This window comes from Artibeus jamaicensis, unplaced genomic scaffold, assembly GCF_021234435.1.
Source record: "Artibeus jamaicensis isolate MK-2021 breed Jamaican fruit bat unplaced genomic scaffold, CSHL_Jam_final scaffold_847, whole genome shotgun sequence".
Lineage (NCBI taxonomy): Eukaryota > Metazoa > Chordata > Mammalia > Chiroptera > Phyllostomidae > Artibeus > Artibeus jamaicensis.
The window spans coordinates 5610837-5635999 of NW_026522057.1; the positions used below are offsets into that span (position 1 = coordinate 5610837).

The 25163-nt window shown below is 45.5% G+C and overlaps 1 pseudogene; it reads left to right on the top strand.

Annotated features, from left to right (window-relative positions):
- Positions 1–19410: 19410 nt before the first annotated feature.
- Positions 19411–19555, top strand: LOC119056716 (uncharacterized; annotated as a pseudogene).
- The last annotated feature ends 5608 nt before the right edge of the window (positions 19556–25163 follow it).

The following is a 25163-nucleotide window of genomic DNA, read 5'->3' on the forward strand; positions in this document are numbered from 1 at the left end:
TAGTGATGGACCTTAGGAGGCCCATTACTCTCAGTATGGGAAAGAGGCTGGACCCAAGTTGTGAAAGGCCTCGGTGCCATGCAGAGCTTGGGCTCCAACCTGCAGGCAGTGGAAGCCACAGCAGGTTTGCCAGGTGATTGCAAGATCAGACCTTGTATAAGAAACCCCTGCTCGGGCTGGTGTGGATGGCTGACTGGGAGAAGGGGTATTCAGACTCAGGTCCACCTCTTCATGGGAAACACCTAAATGCTTTTTAAAAATATCAGTGCCCAGGCCTCAGAGACGAGGATGTAACCTGTGTGCAGCAGGGCTCGGGAAGGAGGTCTGAGGAAGGGTTGGGATCAGTTTCCATTCAGACCCCAACCTGGGAGGATGAAGAGGGTGGACACTTTCCGAGAAGTGAAGCAGGAATTAATCCTCCAGAAAATCTCTGTGCTCCAGCCCAGCAATCCCCACCCTGATTTCTTGCTTCCTTTTTGGCCATCTTTATTACTCTTACTATGCAAAATACAGAACTATTGTAATTTGGTTTATTGTTGATTTCCCCCCTTAGAATGAAAGCTGCAGGAAGCAGGGACGTCCGTGTGCATGCGTGTGTGTGCATGCACACATGCATGTGCACGGTCCATCCATCTCGCGTACCTGAAACAGTGGTAGCAGACCACACAGGTCACTGACAAATGTTGGGTGAGTTAGTAACAGCAGCTCAAATGTATTAAGTACTTAACAAGTGCAATTATAGGTGTGAACATTATAGAACAGACTTAGTTATGATTCTATAGATGCTATTCCAAACATGTTTTGTGTATCATTTCATTTTATTTTTTCAGTAGTTTATATGGTAAATCCTAACATCTGCATAGACAGATGAGGAAACTGAGGCTTGGAGCTCTTATGGTGCTAGCTAGCATGTGATGGACCCAGAGTTTTAATCCACGTGGTCTGGCTCCAGAGACTGAATTCTTAGCCACTCTTCTATGTTGCTCAAGATAAGTGAATGAATGAATGGGGGAAAATGAATGAAAGAATGATGTGTTGTACTCATACTAGAAACAATGAATTGTGGAGTCAGACAGATCTAGGTGTAAGTTCCAGATTTTCTATATATTGAAATACACGATGTGGACACGTTCTTAGCTTCTCTAAATCTCAGGGTCCTTATGGGAAAATCAGGAAAAACCTTTTATCTACCAAATGCTGGCTGTGCTAACCCTATTACATTGTATACATTCTTGATCCATTACTGCCCTCTCGTGGTCAGTTAAAACAGCAACTTCGTAACTGCTATGCTAAATCCAAATCCCTGAATGGTGTGTATGGTGCTTGGCTCCTGCAGTCTCCTGGATCTTATTGGTAGTCTTCACGGACCAAGTGAGGATCAGTCTTCCTCAAAGGAAAGCAGGAAGGACTAGCCCACACGGGTCCCTGCAGGGGAGAATGGCTCCACAGAAATGGTCCTCGTGAAAAATAAGTTAGCCAAACCCCCCACCAAACAATTACACACAAAAGGGTTAACAGGCTCCTTAGATTACAGAGTTGAGTTTTCCAGACCTTCAGAGAACACGCCCTCACGATGTGATGGCTAAGGTGTTGTCACCTTGACTGGGCCATGGGGTGCTCAGCTATTTGCTCAGACATTATTCTGGGTATGTCTGTGAGAGTGTTGTTGGATGATATTAACCTTTGAATTGGTTGATTAAAAAAGCAGATTGCTCTCTATAATGGGAAGAGGCCCCATCCAATCAGTTGAAGTCCTGGACAGAACCCAAAGGCTAAGAGGGAACTGGGCCTGCCCGGCCATTTGGGCTGAAACATGGTCTTCTCTGGCCTCCTCACTCAACCTGCGACACCTGACCTTTCTGGGTCTCAAGCCCTCTGGCTTTTGGACTGAAACTTGTACCATCCGCCCTTCTGGTTAGGAGGCCTCACTCTCAGAGTGGAACATCCATCCACTCTCCTGAGTCTTCAGCTTGCCAGCTGCTAATCTTGGGACTTCTCAGCCTCCAAAACCTTGTGAGCCAATTTCTTATAAAAAGTCTCTCCTCTCCTCTCCTCTCCTCTCCCCTCTTTTCTTCTTCTCTCTCTCTGCACGCACACCTCACATCCTATTGATTCTGTTTCTCTGGAGAACCCTGACTAATACAACCTGTTTTATACAGATTGTTTTAGGGAATTAAAAAGAGAGAGAGAGAAAGCTACTTAACTTATTTTCTAATAGCTAATTTCTAACAGCTGGTATAACCTTGACATCAAGCCCAGGTAAGTGCAATTAGAGAAGAGAACACTATCGAACAAGCTTAGTTATGATTATATATGCAAAACTCCTAAATAATAAAGCAGAAAACAAAATGCATATTATAGAAAAATATAGTAGAGTTTAGCCAAAAAGGCAAGGATGGCTTAATACCAAGAAAACAATTCCTATATTCTGAACCTGAATACATTAAAAGATTAAAAGCATAGGATTATTTTAATAAATGCATAAACATCATTTGATGAGATTAAAGACTCATTCTTTTCCTTAATCTTGGCAAGTTAAGATTAGTGAGATAATACATTAACCTGATAAAGCTATTTACCATATACTTAGACATCATACTTGAGGGTGGAACTCTAGCATTCCTGTAAAACAAAGCAAAACAAACATCAGATTGTTCTCTAGTCACAGTTTTACTGGCATTTCCAGCTAATGTAATGAAATAATAGAAAGAAAAACCATTTAAGAAATAGAAAAGAAGAGTTAACACCATCCTTAAGGCATATGATTTATTGTCTATTTGGAATATAAAGGAACCTACCTAAAAGTAATAAGAATATTGGGCATGATTGCTGAATACTAGAAAATCCTACATAAATCAAGACCATTCTTACTGAATTCTAATTGAATTTGCAGCAAGGAACGGGAAAATACAATGAAATGATACTATTTCCAATAGCAACAAAAATTATAAGGCCCCTGGAAATATATCTAACAAAAAAATTGCTGGATGTTTTCTCAGAAAACTATGCCATTTTTAATACAAAAGCACATAAAACTAAACATGTTTTACCATATGATTCAGCAATCATGCTCCTTGGTATTTATCCAGATGAAATAAGAATTGATGTTCCTTCAAAAACCTGCACACAGATGTTTATGGCAGGTTTATTCATTATTGCCAAAACTTGAAAACCAACGAGTCGTCCTTCAGTCAGTGAACGGAAAACCGTGGCACCTCCGGACAGCAGAACATTATTCAGTTCTAAAGAGCAAGGAGCTAGCACGCCATAAAAAGACATGGAGGAAACATCAAGGCGTGTTACTAAGTGAAGGAAATCAATCTGAGAAGGCTACATGCTGTCTGATTCCAACTATGTGACATTCTGGAAAAAGCGAAACTATGAAGACAGTAAAAAGATCACTGGTTGCCAGGGTTTGGGGGAGGAGGGGATAGGGATCGTCAGCGCACAGAGGATTTTACAGCAGCGAGGCAGCTCCATCCGCTACTGTAATGGCGGACCTACAGAACGTACCACACCGGGAGTGAGCCCTAATGTAAACCGCGAGTTCGGGTGATGATGAGGTGCCGGTGGAGCCGCTTACGACGCAGGATCCACTCTGGCAGGCTGCTGCTGGCGGGGGAAGCTGCGCCTGCAGGGCCAGCAGGCGCAGGGAAGCTCTGTCCTCTCCACTCAATTTTGCAGGGAACCTAAGGCTTCTCTAAAACGTAAAGTCTATTTTAAAAAGTAATGGAAGACCTAAACAAAAGTAAATATACCATTATTTCGTGGATGAGAATACTCAGTATGTAATGATGTCAGGTAACCTGCAAATAAATCTGTGATTTCAGAACTATTTCACTGAAAAATCCGAAGAGAAACTAGACTGATTCCAAATCCATATGGGAGTGTGAAGGTCCAAGAACAGCCAAGAAAATAGCAAAAAGGAGAAGGCAGGAAGGGAGGGAGGAGAAACAAAAGGAGAATAACTAGGAATAAAGGAAATGCCACTGCAAATTGAAACTGCGAAATCAAAGTCTGATAATGGCAAGGGCTGGTGGTCAGGACTCGTGGAGTGTAACTGATACTGCCACTCAGACAGCAGCGGGACAGTAGTTTGAAAAGTTGTTTTCCCTCCAACCCAGCAATCACGCTAGAGCAGTTCTCCCCAGATGTGCCCCAGGAGACGCGGTCAAGGCTGTCGGAGGCAGCCCGTCTAGAATAGACAGCCTGCATCACCCCTGAGGCCCGCAGTAGGAAAACTACCCACCGCTCGTCCCTCTGATGAAAGACAACTGAGCAGTTACCATGAATGAACCAGATCTGTATGCGCCAATAAACGCAGAGGGAGTAAATAAAGCCCAGAAACACATCTCCAGTGTGTGGGAGGGCAAGAAAGTATTTTAAAATCACATCCTGGGTCATTATTATTATTATTATCATTGAGATAAAATTCACATCATAAAATTCACCATTTTAAAGCACACCCTCAGTGGTTTTTATTATATTTACAGAGTTATACAACCATCACCACCATCTAATTTAGAACATTTTTATCACCCCAAAAGAAGCCCTTGTTTACTAAGAAGCCACTGGTCATTCCTTCCTCCTCCCCACCCAGCCTCTGGCAAACACTGATCTCCTTTCTGGTGTTAGGGACGTGCCCAGTCTGTGTGTATGGAATCACACAATGGGTGGCCTTTTTGTGCCTGGCTTCTCTCACGTAAGAGTATTTTCGAGGCTGGTCCACGGTAGCACGGAGTAGCCCTGCATCTCTCTTTATTGCTTAATAGTATTCTACTATGTGGATATACCACACTTGTTTTTTCACTTATCAGTTATGGACATTTGGGTTGTTTTGACTTTTTGACCATTACAAATCATGCTGCTAGGAACACACGTTGTTTCATGCATAGAAATAGATGAAAAGAATACACATCAGATTAATATAACAACTGTGCCTGGGAATGAAAGGGAGGAAAGGAATTGGACTGGGGAGAGGAACAAAGTGATCTTTGGCCTTATCTGTGATGCTCTATTTATTTTATATAAAAAAACATGTGTGGAGCAAAAATGTTTATACTGATCATGCTGGGTAATGAGCACATGGGTGTTTGGTTACATTGTTCTGTGGGCTTTCTAAAATATTTTTCAGCCCTGGCTGGTGTGGTGTGATTGGATTCCCAGTCTGGGCACATGTTTAAGTTGCACCCCAGTAGGGGGCGATCAGGAGGCAACTGATCAGTGTTTCTCTCCCTCTTTTTCTCTCTCCCTTTACCTCTCTAAAAATAAATAAATAAAATCTTTAAATATATATATATATTTAAATTTTAAATTAAAACATATATTCTGGACCTAAACCTTTGTGTAGCAAAGGTCCGGTATTAAGGGGCCAGGTGCTGGGAAGGGCAAACGCTAAGATATGGGGAGAGGCCAATAGGAAGAGGCCACACCTAGGGCCAGCATGAGTGGCTGGAGGCCCTTAGAAACCTAGGACAGAAGCCCCTGACCCAGCCTGCATGTCCCTCCTGAGCATGCCCAGGAAGAGGGCCCAGATCTGACCTCCATGACCCTTGGTGGCAGAGTCAGCACCAGAGGAGAAGGGAGAAGCTGAGACCCCACCTCTCCTTCCTCCTCAGCCATGCCTCTGGAAGGAGTCATCTACCCTCCTGCCCCACCCCCACTGTCCTGACTTCACAACTCCCCCCGCCCAGGACCAGCTATATACTTTGTGAGGCCTGATGCAACATCAAAATGCCGGCCCCCTTTCCAAAGGCTGGTGCAAAGGCAAGTCCTAATTCCACAGGGGCGTCCACAAGCTGGGTGGTGTCAACATGCAGGAGCCTCTAAGGCCAGTCACTGAGTTCATTCGCTTGCTCATGCAGGCGTGCACTCACTCATTCACTCATTCATTCCTTCGAATGAGTGCTTACAAATAGGACAAAAGCCCCTTTCTCAGGCCCTCTTTCCCAGAGCTGGCTAGACCCCCAAGCATGGCTGACCCTGATTGTTTTATGAGCCTTTATCCTCAAGGGCTAGAAAATTACTGGAAGCGCCCTGAAGGCTCAGAGGCTCCAGGGAAACTTATGGCACAGGACAGACCAGACTACAATGGCCACTGGAACCTGCACCCAAAGATAACATCAAAACGAATCGCAGCCTAACCGAAACATCCTGCTCTGCAACTGCCCCTTCACCAGATAAAAACTCACAGCCCCGCCCCTCGGTGCTGGTGCTGGTACATTTCTCCACACCCAGTTCTTTTGTCTTCTGGGAAGGATAACGTAAAGCCTTTGCTTTCTGCACTTTCTTCTCTTTATCAGCCCAAATATTCACTACATGCCTAGCACCGTGCTAGCTGCCAGTGCGGCTTTACATGCAATGCTGAGCAAGACACAGAACAGCTCCGAGAAGCTTACATTCTACTGGGGGCTGTGGATTTAATTCCAGATACAAAATGGCTCATCCCAAAGTACAGGAGAGGCGCATACCAGATACCCCATCCCTACCCCCAGGGGAGAGTGAGGCTGGAATGGAGCTCTGAAGGATGAGTGGGCATTATCCGAGCAAAGATGGGGAAAGGGGAGAGGAGTGAGGAGAGAACATTTCAGAACATTTCTGGCAGATAAGTAGGGGCCATCTTCAAGGACTTGCAGGCTGCTGTAGCTGGAGCCGGAGAGGGAGGGACGAAGGGGCTCAGGTGAGGCCGAAAAGGGGCCTCAAGCACTTGAGTACCCCCTACGCGGGACTCCACTTGCACTCGAATTCCCTTACATTTTTCCTTTTAATTGGCTCCCTCAGCAAGAATGTTCATGAACTCAGAGGACTGACATACCACTCATGCTTTTCCTGGTACACAGCTTTTCCCCGTCCCACCTAAGTCCTGACCACCTCAGTTTGGAAAAGACCGTGGCCAGCTCTGATTTTAACAGCCACAGAGAAGCCTGTGACGGGGTTCTGTCTGGGTGAGGCCGGTGACTTGGTCTTATTTACATTTTTGAAGAATGACCCTGGTTGCCACGTGCAGCGTGGACAGCAGAGACGCCAGAGGGAGATGAGTCCGGGAAGGGGCCGTGTGGATCAGTGGGAAGGGCCGCTGGCCTCCCCGCCCTGTGCTGACTCCAAGCCTTTCCAGATAAGTGAATTCTTCTGTTATCTTCCCATCTCAGCATAAGCCCTAGGACTTTCTGGATTCCAGACCTCGCTGTCCCGTGCACCCAGGAGAGAGTTCGGCCTAACCAAAGTTGGGATTTCTGCATCATGTCCGGTCAGGTGCTGTGGTCTCCATTCCAATAAGGGCTCCCAAGGCTGACCACTCTATGTTCAGAAACAAAGTGGGTTATATGATTTTTGTCACCTATGTGTCCCATCGTAAACCTATGTGTCCCCAACTCCAAACCCCTTACCACTAGACCCATAGCTTTGTTAATCCTCATGACCCATCCTCCACAGCCTGCTCACACTTAAACCTTTGACCTTCAGAAAGACCTGGCTCCCTCTGACATTACTGCCCTGAGGACCTGTTTGCTTATTCTCCCATCCCCCACTAGAGGTGGTCCTTCCCCATTGCTGCTCCTAAATCATTATCCCTCCTTTTTTCTGCAAAACAACAAAACCTCTCCTCTTACCATCCTGCAAAACTGCCCTCCACGCCTCCAGCTCACTAGTTATTCGATGAAGGGGTTGGGGAGGGAGGGTTTCCAAATGTCAGCCTGTGCGCTGAATTCCAGGAATACAATGGTGAGTGAACAAGACTGACCCAACCTGGTACCTCTCTGTGATGGGGGAGGAGCCATTTCCGGCACGTCCACACATCCACATGAGGAAGGGAAGGACGTCTCTCTAGAGCAGACTTCAGCACTGAAGATTTCAAACAGGCTGGGGAAGGTGGAGGGCAGGGCTATGGACAGGGAGGAGGGAACCCAGGCAAGGCGTTTGAGAAGCCTTTGTTAATACATTCCAAGTTTAGTACGAAGGCACAGAAGAGTTGCTGAAGGGTTTACGCAGGGACCTGGCCGGACCAAATTTGTACTTTGGAAAGACAGCTCCAGCTGCTGTGCAGAGAATAGGAGTGGGGAGGAAACCTGGGCTGAGAGAGCAGTTGGAGTGGGAGAGTTGGGGTGGGTCTGGAGAGGGGGGAATCGGGGTTTCTGACTTGGCCATCGGTCGGATGCGGCCGGGGGAGCTGAGTGCGAAGAGAAACTGGTGATGCCCACATTCTTCTGGTTCAGGCAACTGGGTGAGGGGGAAAGGTTGTTGAGCGTGTGCTCTGTGTTAGGAACTGAAGCACGAGAAAGACCTACGGTTCCCCTCCCCTCATAGAGTTCCCATCCCAAATATGAGTGTGCTCTAGATGTTCACGCATTCTGCAAGGATAATAAGCAGAGTGCCGGGCAGAGAATCACAGGGGCACCTACTAGGGGAGGCGGCCTGTCACGGGTGGAGGAGATACTTGAGCTGAGGCCTGGAGAATGAGAAAGGCACCAGCCAGGGAGGGTGAGTCCCAGGAAAGGCTCCAGCTAGTGCAAAGGTTATGAAGGGTGAAAAGGCCAGTGCAGCTGGAGTTTGTGTAGTGAGCCAGGCCGGGCAGGCGGAGGTGGGGGGGCAGGGTCGGGGTGGGGGAGGGGCTTTCAGAAGAGCGGGGAGATGCTGACTAGGGACTCCTCCCTGTCCTCTAAGGGAGGGGCCGTGGAGGAGATCCCATTCCTCCATCGCAGCTTAATCCCTCCTGTAGAGCCCTGGATCTCCTCCTCATTCCTCCTCTGTCTCACAATTCTTCACTCCATCTGGTGTCTTCACTCCATCTCTCCTACTGGATCATCTCCTCCAGCCAGGAACACCTGTAGCCACCACCATCTTTAAAGGCCCTGGATGCATTTCTGGTGTGAAAACTCCTCCTGCTAACGTCACCGTCACTGCTCCCAGCTCCTCACCCAGATGCTCCTCGGGCTCCTTCAGCGTGGGCACTCCCCAGGGCTCCAACGTTCTCCCCCCTCCCCTGCACTGCTTTCTTCCATCACACTGCTGCTGATGACTCACAAACCTAGGTGGTCATTTGTTCTTCCAACCAAAGCTTATGGAACACCTACTCTATGTCACGCATTGTGCTGGGCAGCAGGGATACCATGGCAACGAGACAGACATTATCCCCTGACTCAGTGCAGTTAATAGTCTTGTAAATTGGACAAACTCAAGTGGACAGACAATGATCTGAGCTGTAAAGGAAAGTGGCAAAGTGGTGCTGATGCTGCCTTACACAGGATAGTCGTGACAGGCCTTCGGGAGAAGGCGGTGTTTCAGGGGGGCCTAGAGAATGTGGATGAGTCAGGCAGGCAGCAGTTGTGGAAAAGCCTTCCAAAGCAGACAGGAGAGCAAGTGCACAGGCCCTGAAATGGGAAGGGTTCAAGGAAAAGAGAAGGGCAGCGTGGCTGGAGCACCATAAACAAGGCTTAAAGTGGACTGAGATAGCAGAGACAGGCATCAATTCATGCAGGGCCTTGTAAGTCACAGTAAATAGCCTGGGCATCATTTTAAGACCAGTGAGAAACCTTGAAGGGTTTTACACAAGGGGAAGGACTTTAAGATTTTTTAATCTTAAACAATTTATTGACTTTAGAGAGAGAAAGAGAGAGACATCAGTTTGTTGTTTCATTTATTTGTGCATTCACTGGTTGCTTCTTGTGTGTGCTCTGACCGGAGATCAAACCTGCAACCTTGGCGTATTGGGATGATGCTCTAACCAACTGAGCCACCCAGCCAGGACTAGGAAAGGACTTCTAAAACCCGACTCTGAATTCTGGTCAAGATGGTGGCATAGGCAGACATGGCTTGCCTCTTTGCACAACCAAACAAAATTACAGCTAAAATATAGAGCAACCATCACTCAGAACCAACAGAAATTGAGTTAAATGGGAGTCTGACAACTATGGAATTAAAGAAACCACATCCGTCCACACTGGTAAGAGGGGTGCAGACACAGAATGAACTGGTCATGCATCCACATGTGGTGGATAAAAGTTTGGGAGGGATATCTTGGGAGCAAGGAGTCCCAGCCCCACACCAGGCACCCCAGCCCAGGGTTTCCAGTGCCAGAAAGATAAGTCTCCACAATTTCCGGCTGGAAAAACCAGCAGGGATTGAGTAGGTGGAAGAAGCTGCTGGAGCCCCAAGCAGTGTCTCTTAAAGAACCTGCACACAGACTCACATATTCAGACGGATTCCCTCTGGCACCAGGGTGGCGGCTTGAGAAGCAACACTGGTGTGCAGTGGGAGGCTGAGGTTTCAGGCATCAAGGCAAGCAGAGGCCATTGTCCTTTTTCTGGGCCTTCCCTCACAGAGCCAGCAGACTCTGTATCTTAGATTCCATCAACCTGGCTAACACTGTTTGGGCCACCTTGGAGATCCCCAGAGACTCCGTGCCCACCCAACTTACAGGCCCAGTCAAGCTGGTCTTGGCCTCATGCTGTACAACTCCCTAAATTCTCTTTAACAAGCAGCCCCAGTGAGCCCCAGGCCCAGAATTAAAAGCCAAGATTCATAGCTTGGCTTCGCCTGGAAATCTCCAAACCCTTGGCCTGCACTACCCCAGAAACCCCAGGGCCAAAGCACCCAGTGGACAGCTACAGACCATGTCAGAGCACCACCACCCTGCCCCTGCACAGCTGATTCACCACAGAGGGTGGAGGTTAGTGGTCAGTGGTCACAGCCAATCCTCGCAGCTGACTGGCCTGGGTAAATTCTTCCCACTGACCTGTCAACAGCAACCAAGGCTCAACTACAAAAGGAGGGTGTACTGCCCTGGCTGGTGTAGCTTAGTGGATTGAGCACGGGCCTGCGAACCACACGATCGTGGTTCGATTCCCAGTCAGGGCACATGCCTGGGTTGCAGGCCAGTTCCCAGCAGGGGACTCATAAGAGGCAACCATACATTGGTATTTCTCTCCTTCTCTCCTTCCCTTCCCCTCTAAAGATAAATAAATAAAATATATATATTAAAAAAAGGAGGGTGTACTCAGCCATACGTAGGGTGCACCTCAAGTACACAGCTTGGGGGATAGGGGAAGCTGTGCCACTGGACCCTACAAGATACAGAGTTGAAGCAGCTCTACTTACTACATAGAAACAAACACAGAGAGGCTGCCAAAATGAGGAGACAAAGAAACATGACCCAAATGAAAGAACAGATCAAAATTCTAGAAAAAAAAAAACTAAACGAAATGGAGATAAGCAGCTTGGCTGGTGTGGCTCAGTGGACTGAGTGCCAGTCTGCAAACTAAAAGGTCACGGGTTCGATTTCCAGTCAGGGCACATGCCTGGGTTGCAGGCCAGGTCCCCAGTAGGGGTGTGCTAGAGGCAACCACACACTGATGTTTCTTTCCCTCTCTTTCTCCCTTCCCCTCTGTCTTTTAAATAAATAAAATCTTTTAAAAAATTAAAATGATTGCTTTGCTGGGTAAAAAAAAATGGAGATAAGCAATCTATCAGATGCAGAGTTAAAAACACTGGTTGCATATGTCTGGTTACAAGGGTGCTCAAGGAACTTAGTGAAGACCTTAACAGCATAAAGAAGATCCAGTCAGAAACGAAGGATACTCTAATTGAAATAAAGAATGATTTATAAGGACACAACAGTAGAGTGGACAAAGCTGAGAATCAAATCAATGATTTGGAACATAAGGAAGCAAAAAATAACCAATCAGAACAACAAGAAGAAAAGAGAATCCAAAAAAATGAGGATAGTATAAGCAGCCTATGGGACAACTTTAAGTAATCCAATATTTGCTTCATAGGGGTGCCAGAAGAAGATGAGAAAGAGCAAGAAATTGGAAATCTACTTGAAAAAATAATGAAAGACCTTCTCTAATTTAGTGAAGGAAATAGACATGCAACTCCAGGAAGCACAGAGAGTCTCAAACAAGATGGATTCAAAGAGGCCCACTCAAGACACATCATAATTAAAATGCCAAAGGTTAAAGATAAAGAGTTGGGAGGGAGGTGTGGGAGAATGGGTGAGAGGTGAGGGGATGAAGAAATACAAATAGGAAGTTACAAGATAGCCATGGGGATGTAAAGTACATTATAGGAAAAGGAATAGCCAAAAAACTTACACACATGACCCATGGACATGAACAAGGGTGGAGGGATTGCCTGAGGGAGTGAGGGGTACTGGGTGGAGGGGGATAAAGGGAGAAAGATCAGGACATCTGTAACAGCATAATCAATAAAAATTTTTTTAAAAAGTCTACCCCTGCTCCTGTATGACAAGTGGGTTGGAAAGCAACAAACCCTGAAGCAGGTGGCCAACTTAAAAGCTATTGCATTGGTCCAGGGGAGAAATATTGACCTGCAACCTCTCTGCTGCGGACCACCTAGATTGTATACCCAGCTCTTTACTGGACATCCTCCCTTCCGAGTCCCCATTGGTCACAGAGGCATCATCATATACCCAATGCCCTAAGCTAGAAACCTGGGAGTATCTTTTTCCCCCCCTCAGCCTCCATTGCCTTTGTAGGGGAGGAAAAATAATTTTTTCTCTACCCTTTTGAGTTCTTGGCTGAGACCCCTGTAATAAAAGACAGATTAACAAGGACAAAACAAATAGAAGTTTCTTAGCATCTGTACCTCATGTACACATGAAAGATAGCCAGGAGAACATAGTAACTCCCTGAAGTGGCTTTGAACTCAGACGTAAGTATCATATTAATAGTGAAAAAGGAGAAGGGATCTGGACCTCTTAGGGGAGACCAAATGATCTTTAGGAAAGATCAATGAGCCCTTAGAAGAATGCATGGAAATTATCTGTGACAAAGTTTATCTGGACAGGGTATCGCTTCTCTTCTCCTCTCTTGTGATGAGTCAGTCTTCCCTGGGTGATGAAACTCCTGGGAGGAGATTTATGGCAACTTAATTCCTTTTGGAGAGCTGTCTTCAGGCAGATGAGGGGAGTTCAGAGAGAGCCTCTGCCTGCATTTTCTGTTTTGCAAGTGCCTAAGGTTCAAAATAGCCAATATGTCAAAGTGCCGTATTCCGTTACCCTTCACATTCAGTCACCAACTCCTGCTGACTCCTTCAATTTCTCTCAGATGCATCCTTTTGGGCCTGTCCCTGCTGCCATTGTCCTCGTTTGGACTCCATTAAGTTCCCTTTTTTTTTTTTGAGGACCCTGCTTTGTGGCAGAATCAGCCTATCCATGAACAATGTGGTTGGACCAGTCCTCGAGGTTCTTATCATGATTGCAAGATGCCTTTCAGCAGTAACCATCAGGAAACTTTGAAAAAATAAATGTTTATTACTTATAGGACCTAGAAGTTACACAGCATACCTGGGGCCATACAGCAAGGTTGGCAGGGCAGGGGCCGTGAGCATGTGGATGGGCCTGGGGTTCATAGGCTCACTCTTTATTAGGGAATTTAAAACATAAGAGTGGAATTTAAAGAGATAAAAACAAAACAAATGGTCCAGATGGTCAGTTATTGCTCTGCCTGGGTGGGTAGCTCAGCTAGTTAGAGGGTTGTTCTGATACACCAAGGTTGTACATTCCATGCCCAGTCAGGGCACACATAAGAGTCAACCAATGAATGCATAAAGGAGTGGAATGACACATCGATTTTTTTTCTCTTGCTCTCTCTGTCTCTCTCTCTCCCTTCTCTCTCTCTAAAAATCAAGATACATGTCAAATGACCAGTCACTGAAATCCACTGAGGTCAGTAAAACAAAGGAGGGTCAGCTGGGGGAGGCAGCCTGGCTCTTTAGTCACGTGGCTGGCCATGAGCTTATTTGAGATAACTGTCTTGGGAGTGGATGTCTCTTTGAAGTGAATGCTGGGAAATCAAAGCTTAAATCAGGTACCTGCATTACAAAGAAGAAAAAAATTAACTGGTCAGGGCTTATACTACACACTCTCTTCCTCATTTTTATGGGTTGAATTGTACCCATCCCCACCCCCCACCAAAAGCAATTTTGAAGTCAATCATAATCCCCAGTATTTCAGAATGTGACCTTGTTTGGAAATAGGGTTATTGCAGATGCAATTATTGAAGATGAGGTCATACTAGACTAGGGTGGGCCCCTAATCCAAAGGAATCAGCGTTCTTATAAGAAGAGGGAAGGGATTTGAAGACAGGGAGAAACCCTATGGGAAGATGGAGGACCGGAGTGATGCACCTGCAAGTCAAGGAACCTTGAAGACTGCTGGGAAACCACCAGAAGCCAGGGAAGGGCAAGATGAGATGCCCCCCCCCTACAGGTTCAGAGGGAGTGTGTCATGCTGACAACTTGATATTGCATGTCTAGCCCCCAGGACTATGAGACAATAACTTTCTGGTTTTCTAAGCTGCCTGATTTGTGCTGGTTTGTTATGGCAGCCCTAGAAATGAACACACTCACCATTTCAAATTCCACACCAGCCACCCGAGAGAACTTTCAACGGTTCCACCTCCTGGGAAATAAAGTCTAAAGTCCCTAGGAACGTGGCGTGGAAGACACAACCTTGAGTTGTATTTCCTGCTATTCTGCAAAGTTACCAACATTTAAGCCACTTTTGATTCTTTTAACAGATTTCTCACTCTGGGTTATTTGCAGAATCTTAGCATGGAATGTTTTCTCCTCAGCGTCTTATTTGCTCAGTAAATGCCTTTTCTTTGAACGCCAAGCTCAGTCAACTCAAAGATGGTGGAATGGAAATGACCAAAGCACATATGAAAAGGCCATTCCCGTAAGAGGGCATCAACGCTACAGGGAGACACAATTTTCTGCCTTCAGATCAAGGAACTTGTTTAAAACTGATAACATGTAGAGCTGGCAAAAATGAAGAAAAATGGGTCTTTTCACACATTTTTTCCTGGAAGACTGAATACCAACAAACTTTTGAAAAATTCCTGGCAGTGCTTCTTAAAATTTAAAATATTTTACATGTACGCATTGCCCCACTTTTGAAGGCTCTATCCAACCCAAATAAAAGGACTGGTAATTAAGGTCAGATGTTTCTGGCAGTATTTTGTCATGGCCCCAACCTGGAAACAGTGTGAGTGTCCATGCGTGGAGAACGGTTGAGTGACAAATGGTTCGCCCTTATTGCCGAGGGTGTCAGCAGGAGCAAGCTGGGTGGACCCGAGTGTGTGCCAGGTTACACATCGTGGGGTGCCACGTAGCTACCTGTTTGTACGATCACAGAGAAAAGTATGGAAGGATCCTACGAAACACTTGCACAGTGACTCATTGGTGGTAGTGGAGGGGGAGGGGATTCACCTTTATCTGTATTTTCTTCCTTAGAGTTTGGCTTATTCCAATCAGCAAGCATTGCTTTTTAGTGTGAAAGGAAAAGTAAATTATACCAAGACAAAGAGAAGTCCCCTTTTGGGCAGCCCTTTTCTGGCCTTTTCAGTGAGTTAATTACTCCTCTCTTGCACTTGTGGTCCGTCCTCTTCAAGGCATTCATCACCCTGCAATGGAATTGTCAACATAAGAAACATCCAAACCCGTAAGAGGTTGTATGAATTCATTGGAGCCAAACTGACAACGATTTCCAGGAAGCAGAATCTCAGCAGCTTAAGAAAATGCTCCAGAGAATGGCAGTTTTACAGCTTATTTTGTGCCTTACAATCAAAGGAGGAGCTGTACGGGGATTACATGAAATTCACTGGTGACAGACCAGGGAGGCGGGAGAAAGCGAAGGTGGGGGTGAATCTCCAGGACTGGATAAAAAATAAAAGGAATAGACACAGACTTCTCTGACAAAGGCGGGTACAGGAGAGCGCACAGTGGGCAGTGAAAGATTAACAGGGACAAGGGGGGATTTGTGGTGGTTGAGCTTTCCCGAGTCCAGAAGAAAGAAGCACTTTGACATTACAAAGTTACTGTTATCAGGTATGTTATTGTCGGTGTGAAAAGACAACAGACAGACTCGGGGACGGTAAAGACTGACCTTTGTTGGGGAAAAACACCAGTTTAGGATCTGACTACCTGCCATGACCTGTTTTTAGTCAGAAAGCTTTCATTTTAGACCATCCTATGAGGTTACTTTAAGTCTCTGGGTTTGCAAGGCCACCATGCAGGCCTCCCCGGAGCTGGTCAGGTCGAGTTCGTGGCCCCTATTCCATCCACAAAGCTTGGTCGTTGGCTCGCCTTCCTCCCGCGGTATTTGTCTCTGCTCCCACGTCAGAACACGATAGGTCTCAGGTAATTATCAGGTGGGTGGGTGGGTAGATGGATGAGCAGGAGCGTTACTTTTCTCTCTTGTGATTTGCTCACTACATTATCTGTACCTCATTTAGAAATCATCATTCATTCATTTTGGATTTGTTGTTTCTTATGCTTGTGTTATTTCTTTCACTAGACTGTGAGCTACTCAAGGGCAAGGTTTGTATCTGCTTTATGGTAGCTACTCCTACAGAGCCAAGGCTTTGTACAACCTTGGCTGTATAAAAAACAGATTTTTAAAAAAGATTTTATTTATTTATGTTTAGAGAGAGGGGAAGAGAAGGAGAAAAGGGGGGAAAGGAACATAGACACATGTGTGAAAGAAATATCTATTAGTCGCCTCTCGCACACCCCCAACTGGAGACCTGGCCTGCAACACAGGCATGTGCCCCAATTGGGAATTGAACTGGTAACCTTTTGGTTCACAGGCCAGCACTCAATCCACTGAGCCACACCAGCCAGGCCACATGTGGTTTTATTGCATGCTCATAATTCTTTGAGGCTGACACTCTTTAGTATATATACCAACTTCACTGAGCTGTAATTCACAAACCATGCAATTCATCTTCCCCCATTAAAAGTGCGCAAATCATTGGTTTTTAGTATTTTTCACAGAGCTGTACAACCATCATCACAATCAACTTTAGAACATCACTATCGCCCCAAAATGAAACTCTCTGCACTAGCAGGCACTCCCCATTTCCTCCCATTTTCCTCCCACCCCCAGCCCTAGGAACCACCACTACACTGTCTATCTCTATGGATTTGCCTTTTCCAGATAGTTCACGTAAATGGAATCTTACAATACACTGTTTTTGGTCACAGGCTTCTTTCACTTAGCACAGCGATTTTCAACCGGTATGCCAGAAGAATTTTTAAAACATACAATACCTGACCATTTAGTCACGAGCACTGACCTCTTTTCCCTTAGATGGTCGAATAAAAAATAATAATAACAATGGCCAACACAATGATGGCCATCTGGTGTGAATGAATCAAAATTATACTTACTATTTTTTGTCTGATTGGCAAAAAATATAACATTTTTTGGTGTGCTGCAGAATTTTAGTAATTAGTTTATGTGTGTCGTGAGATGAAAAAGGTTGAAAATCACTGACTTAGCATGATGTTGTCAAGATTCATTGCAGTGTGTACCAGTACTTTCATTGTTGTTGTTGTCGCTGCCAAATAGTGTTGCACTGTATGGACACCACAGTTACCTGGCGCCTGGGCAGGGCAGAGTGGGGATCTTGCCCCTTACTGGGGTGCAGATTCTATTTCCAGAGGCAAGGAGTGGGCCTGAGGAGTTGCATGGCTAAGAAGCTCGGCGGTTATGTTGGGGAATGCAGAGCACTCCCACCAGAAGGGCAGGGAATTTGGAACCCACACTGAAGCAGGTGACCTTGCCTTGAACCCCGCCAGCTACCAAGGCCACCTCCCCTAGGGGGAGTCAGTTCTTTCCAGACATCCAATTTCAAATGAGAAGTCAGCGTGGTGAGTATGACTTAGAACAAGAGTAGCTGGCTAATTTTGAGGGATGATTTGGTCCAGCTACGAATGGAGCCCGCTGAATCCTTCTTCGGTTCTCTGAGCCCGTTTCTGTGTCAGAGCCGGACCGTGGGTCAGGAAGCTGAACTGCCAGCGTGCAGAGCTACCTTGGGCAGCATGCACATCTCCGTGCCTCTTGGGTGCCCCTCTCTCTGCTTGTGGCCATCAGACATTCAGGACAGGCTTCTGTTCAAGGGCCATCCACAAGAGGCGGGGTTGTCCGGTCTGTGGTTCTTGGTCTGTGTGTTAGTTTGGGTCCTCCAAGAAGCAGACGCCAAGAAGGGATTAGGTGTGTAAGAGACTTACTCGGGAAATACCTGTGAAGAATGAAGGGGACGAGACCGGAAGTAGGCAGGGAGTGCTTTTAGACCTCGATGTAGATCTGGCTCCTGTGCTAGAAAAATGGGAAGGAAGCGTTGGGTAGGAAGAGCTTCAGATCGCAGGGCAGTTTTGAGAAAATATTGCCCAGGTAGCTGGGGAGTCCCAGGGGGATATGCATTAGAAGAATTCCATGACAGGCAGGGTAGGCCGGCACTCGAACCTCCGCCACTCTCATTATTGGCCGGAGCAACCTGGGGAAGTGCAGCCCTCGGGTGAACAAGAGGGCGGAGCCAAAGGGGCCACAGCTGTCAATCAAGTACATCCCCACAGCAGGCTGTCTTAAGGGAGCTAGGAGCAGCATGCTTCCAGGGCTCCCCGGTTTTCCACCAACTACAGGGGGCAGGCCACAAAGTCAATCAACCTCCCAAGCCTCAGTTTCCTCATTTGCAGAGCGATGATAGCACTGACTTTCCGTGATCGTTGTGAGTATTGAATGAAATGATGCGTGTAAGCCTCAATAAAGCTTAGTTATCCTTATTATTTCAGACAGCATGAGACTTAGAGCACAAAAGAAACCCCTTAAATCTCGGCCCACTCTTGCCAGCTTTGTGATCTTGGTCAGTTACTCCACAGAGCTTAGAGCAGTGCCTGGCATGTAGGAAGCGCTGTGCAGTGTTAGCTATGAATGTCATTGTTTCCAGATGATAGTGTTGCATCAATTACTTCTGAGAAATGCCACACTCTAGAATGGCATTTAAAGACCTCTGCAAAATCTCAACTCTACTTTGCAGTTTCCTTCTCTAATACACACACGTGTGTGCGCACATGCATAGACGCACACACACACAACCCTAAGTTCTAGGCCCAAGGAGGGCCTGGAAAATATCATATTCCTCTGATACAGTAGTAGATTATCCATGGTCTGTCAAATGCGTACTGCAGGCCTGACACTGTGTGAAGATTTACATATGTATCCCATTTCTACTCTGCCAGTGAGGAAACTGAGGCCCGGGGGGGGGGCGGGGAAGGACTTACCCAAGCTAATAAATGGCTTATCCACCTCTGGGCTTCTGTTTGTAGAATATTCTACCTGCCTCCACTCCATTTCTACCTTCCAAAACACTATCTCCTTTTAAAAATCCAGCTCCAGCCCTGGCTGGTGTGGCTCAGTGGACTGGGTGCAGGCCTGTGGACCAAGGGGTTGTCAGTTCAGTTCCCAGTCAGGGCACATGCCTGGGTTTCGGGCCTGGTTCCCAGTAGGTGGCATGTGAGGGGCTATCACATATTAATGTTTCTTTCCCTCTCTTTCTCCTTCTCTTTCCCTCTCTCTAAAAATAAATAAAATCTTAAAAAAAAAAAGTCCTAACCCCCTAGCAATGGGCAAGGGCACACCTGATTGGTGGTGTTGCTCTTACATCAGTCAGGGGCAAAGCAGTTGCACAGTCCTTAGTTTTTCCTGGCTTGTTGCCTGCATTGGTGGCCAGAGCTGGTTCATGCCTGGGGCACATTGAAAAAAAAAAGTCCAGCTCCAGGCTTCTGTCAAGAAGCCTTCCTCAGTCTTCACTCTTGAGACAGGTACTTGCTCCCTTAGTGCCTGGGGCTCCTGTCTGGGGCACGTGACTCCACTGGCTTTGGGCTGTAATAGTTGATCTGGAAGTCAGAGGTTCCCACCACACGGTGACCTGTTCCAGGGAAAGGTCCGTCTTTGGAGCCAGTATCCAGCCTGGGACCCTGAGCTCGAAGACAAAGGTAATGAACCTCCTTATTGATTCCCTTGATCTTACAGATGAGTTTTTAAGTCAGTTCCAGCTTTCAACGCTCTGGTCTTTGGTCATGTCACACACATGTTTATTACTGGTTTGAGGTCTCAAGATGATGTCTGACACACAGTGGGTGCTCATCAAATGGTGGTTTAGTCTTAGCATTTTCTGATTAACTGTACAGGCCAGCAAGATGTCAGGCAGATTCACAGCTCTCAATGAGGGCAGGGCAGACAGGAAGGGAACAATGTCTTCTCTCTAGTGGGCGGGTACTGGTCGCTCTTCCCCAGAGGGCTTACTTACTGGGGCCACCACTCAGATGGGGAGAGCCAAGGGGTGTGACGACCGCTGTCCAGAGTGCGTGGCCTGTCCTGGGGTCTGAACCAAATCTCTAACACCTCAAAGACTCTGGAAGAAGGCTCTTTCTGTCCTGATGGAGCAGGACCATTGTTACTTACGGGAAATTGAGCTCTTGTAGGAAGAATTAGAAGAACTGGTCTCGTGCTAGGAGGATGGGGCTGGGTTTCCCCGGGACTTGCCTTCAAAAGTCTCTAGATTCAAAGCACTTTCCACAAGGTTTACTTATACACAGAGACATACACACATTTATTCTCTTCTTATCTCGCTGCTCAATAAGGGCAGGCTGTTCTGTGAATGTTTAGCTCGCAGTGCTGTCCCCAGCACTCCCCAGAGCAGAGAGAGCCTGGCTCTTAGGAATGCCACATCAAGTGTGTTGAATGCCGAATGGATCTGGAAGGCAATGATTTCACCTTTTTGCCACACTGCAGAATCCTCAGCTGCAGAGAGGCCTACACCTGCGCCCATCTCCTCACTCTGAAGGTTTTTCTTCTTCCTCTTCCCAACCCTGGACACACTCTTTCTCTTGACACATCAGATTCATCTATCAAGTACAGACCCAAAGAGAGTGGATTCTGCCCCCATGAAACAAAATATTGCACCTCTCCCGTCCCCAGTAAAGGTGGGTTTGTAATGATGTGTTCAGGCCTCCTTCCAGATCCCCGGCCCAGTCATTTGTCCAGGCTCCGCACACCCTGCCTTTAGCCCCGCCCAAGTCCTGTTTGGGTTTGGCAGTCCTGGAGTCCAGGTGGCCACTCTGGTGGCTTTGCATCTCTTTGCCTTCTAAGACTAAATGATAACCCTGTGTTTGGATGCGGGCGATCTAACTTTTATCCTTCATTTCCGAGAAACTTGGGAACCATCTTTGACTCCTACTCTCCCCTACACCTCCCCATCCAGTTAATCACAAATGATACTAAATGTTTACAAATCAAGCCACTTCCTCCATCTCCATGGCCACCACCTGAATAGCCATCACCTCCCAGCTTTCCTTGCACTGACCATCCAATACTTTTGCCTTCTACAGCCAGAGAGAGTTTTTTCCCCGTTGTTTTTTTTTTTTTTTTTAATGTAATTTGAGACAAAGCACTTCCCTCTTTAAAATCCTTCAGCTCTGCCCTTTGATCCCAGGATGAAGTACAAACTGTTTCAAGTCTCCTAGAGCAGGCTGTCTTTTCCACCTCCCGCAGACTGTGGGAGTTCTCAGCTCTGGCTGCTCGTGCTGAGTGGGGGCAGGGCCTCCACACCTGCTGCGTTCTCCCTGTCTTGTTCATTTTCACTTAGGTAACTCCTTTCTTGTTACAAATGTAGCTTGGTAACCATAACAATCCACATTCATACAAACAATTCACACCTATCCTTTCTTGTTACAAATGTAGCTTGGTAACCATAACAATCCACATTCATACAAACAATTCACACCTATGTGCCTTAGCTTTTTCTCACAATGACCCCACTAAACGAGCACCCTCATTAGTTCAATTCCAGTTGGGAAATCTGACCATCAGAGGTGTGAACTAGCTTTGCTGGAGGTCTAGCAGGGGAGCTTGCTACCTGTTTGAGGACAGGGACCGTGGGCTCTGCTCACGGGGGGCCCAGCATTCGTTTGTCTATTTAACGAGTATTTATTAAACATGTAGTATGTACCCTGTTAGGCACTGTTCTAGATTCCTGGTCTCATGAAGCATGTGTGTGTATACAGTGGGGAAAAAAGAGACACCGAACAGGTAAACACATGTATGAACACCATAATGTCAGGTAGCCCTGAAGACAAGCAGGCAGGATGCTGTTGAAGGTGTTCAGAACAGGCATCCCCAAAATGTGCCAGTTTGGCACATGAATTATTTTGAGCCAAGAGCAATTGATATTCTGTGAGCATACAAGAAACTTTTCCCCTCTCCCTTAAAGAATTTAATTTGGGAACCTGCCCATAATAAGAGGTGTCACCAGAAATAACTTCTTATGACCTATCTATAGGGCAGGACAAACTTCTAATTACTGAACATCTGCTCTTATCATCTTGCTAATGACCTTGCTCCCCTGAGAAGCCCCTAGAGCTTCATCCAGAGCTCAAAATACCATGTATATACCTAATTCTCCCCATCTCTGACTCATGTGTGTGGGGTTTCTGTCTGTCTGTATAAAATTAAATGTGTTTATTTTCATGAGTTAATCTGTCTCATGTTGATTTGATCATTAGACCAGCCCCAAAAACCTGGCAGGGTAGAGATTTTCTTCTTCCCTTGGAGGTGGTGCTGTGAGCAGGACATCGCACTGGCTGGCCACGCCCACCCTCCTGAACACGAAGGGCCTCAAACCTGTGCTGGCAGACAGAGGTGCGAATGTTTGCCAGGATGCACATCTCCACTGGTAGAGTTCAGTGGAAGCAGAGTCCTTCTATTTTTCCTTTTCTAAATTTAGCAGGAGAAAATATTTGTGCAGCTAGTTCCTTGAGCTTAGTGACTTTTGTTATTGGGTACAAGTACTCTTGGTTTTCACAGATCCTTTCCTTCCAGAGACGGGCACGGTTGTGATTGTTGTCTGTTATGTCGCTTGCCTTGGTCTACGGTTTCTTTTTCTTTTTTTTAGACTTTATTTATTTATTTTTAGACAGAGGGGAAGGGAGGAAGAAAGAGAGGGAGAGAAACATCAGTGTGTGGTTGCCTCTCTCGAGGTGCCTCCTGGGGACCTGGCCCACAACCCAATCATGTGCCCTGACTGGGAATTGAACTGGTGACCCTTTGGGTCTCAGACCAGCGCTCAAGGCACTGAGCCACACCAGCTAGGGCACCTTGTTCTATGTTTTGAAAGCTTGGTTTTGACTTCCTCTTTGGTCTCTGCTGTTAGAATGTGTCCGTTTCAGTGTGCATTTATTTGACAGCCAGTCAAATAGATTAGGGATTCATATTATAACTTTTGCACTTTGTCAGCAAGAAAAATAGGTGGAGATGATGAAATTTTCATAAGTAATCTAAACATAGTTAAGAAAAAAGTTAAATAGATGTAAAGAGAAGAAAAGGGTTTTAGGTGCACTCTTGAACACTCTTTATACATACTTGAAAATGGTTCCCTAAATGCCTTTGATAACCTGAAACTTTAAAGTTTTGCTAAATTAAATTAGGTGATGGAAAGTCATGTGACTATCCATATCATTTCCAAATAAGATAAAATAACAAAATCTTAATTACTGAATGTAGATTTACCTAGTTCTGGCTTCCTATTACAGAAAAACTAAAGACATTTGGGCCATTAGTAAATGTGTCTTGTGCTTCACTGAAAGATTGTACTATGAAAAAGCATATCATTCTAGAATTATGGAATGTATTTATGAGTTTATTGATCTAAAGAGTACTGGTGCAACAGTTTACAACTACTTCTTAGTTTTCACTAGAAATTAAGATTCCTAAGGGTTAAAATTCTAATTAGTATAGAAGGAAGTAACATATATTTTCAGTAATAGAAAATATAAGTATGAAATACATTTTTGTCCTAAAATAAGTTGGTTATTTCTGAATGGGTAAGAGAACAAGAGACAAATTAAAAGGAACAAAGAAAGCTGTAGAAGGTCTGTAAAAAGAAATCTTGAGAAAGAAATTGTATGTGTGATCAAGCTAGATAAGAATGAATACATTTATTGGAAATGTTTTATTAATAAAACAAAAAAGCTTATCTATCCATAGTGTACTAAAACTTAATGGTCTCTCACCTGAAGGACAGTTTTCTTGGACAATTGGTCTGCTCCTGAAGAGATACTATGAAAAGTTTTCTGCTGAAGAAGCAAAGATTTTGTGTTTTATCAGAATAACTTTGTTTTATGTTGTCCTAATCAGGTCTTTGATTACTTAAAAAAACTGGACTTTTTGTATCTGAAATTCCCTAGCTGACTTTCACACTAAGGCAGCAGCAACAAAATCTACAAAGACTGTGGCGCATGTGGATGAAGTCCATTCTGCTTCTGTGAAAATGACCCCTCAGCCCTGGCCAGGTAGCTCATTCGGTTAGAGCACCATCCTGATACCCCACAGTTGCAGGTTTGGTCCCTAGTCACATACAAGAAGTAACCAATGAATGCATAAATGAATCAATAAGTGGAAAACAAATCGATGTTTTTCTCTCCCTTCTTCTCTCTCTCTAAGAGAAAATCAATAAATAATGATACCTCAATGCCAAACTTTTACCATCTTGATGCTCATGTGACATAACAACAGTCTGATCCTGAATCAGAGAACCTAAAATGGGTAAACAATGCCCATAAATAAATGCATAGTTGGGGCTATGGGATTCTACTAGGCTCCCTTGCAAAACCCATTTTTTTTTTGTTTTTGTTTTTGAGTCTCTTCATCTACCACAGTGCATTTAAACTGGCCTGCACTAACTGCCACTTAGTACGGGTTATCAGTATGTTCTTCTTGTAGTAGGTATACCTACCAGATGGATTGAAGACTTCCCCTTGTAGTAGGTATACCTACCAGATGGATTGAAGACTTCCCCTGCCACAAAGCTGATACCTTCACAGTGGCAAAGTGTTAGAAAATGTGTTTCCCATGTGGGATACACCTTCCACAATCTAGTGACCGAGGCACCCACTTCACTGAGCAAATCATAGAAGCCTTGACGGGAAGTCGTACAAACTTCTTGAAACTGTCACTGACCCTTCCCCACCCCATCATCAGGCCATGTCTAGAAAACTAATGGAAACACTGGATCCAAGCAGACCGAGTCTTAATTACCTGAGACTGAATGAACTGATGAGGGTGATTACAATTTTTATGACTTTTTGTTTGAACTATTGCTAGCTCTTTAATTTTTTGGTTTTTCCAGATAGAAGGAAAACTTTTCTTTGAAACTATAACTTACTACAATTTGGTAAATTATACTTTTGTAAGCAGAATTGCAACATCTTTTTCCCCTACTTGATCCCTTCAGAATTCAAAAATTCTCAGTGACTTTGTCAGTATTCTTATTTTCAGAGCACTACTGTTATTTGCCTAAGTTCAATAA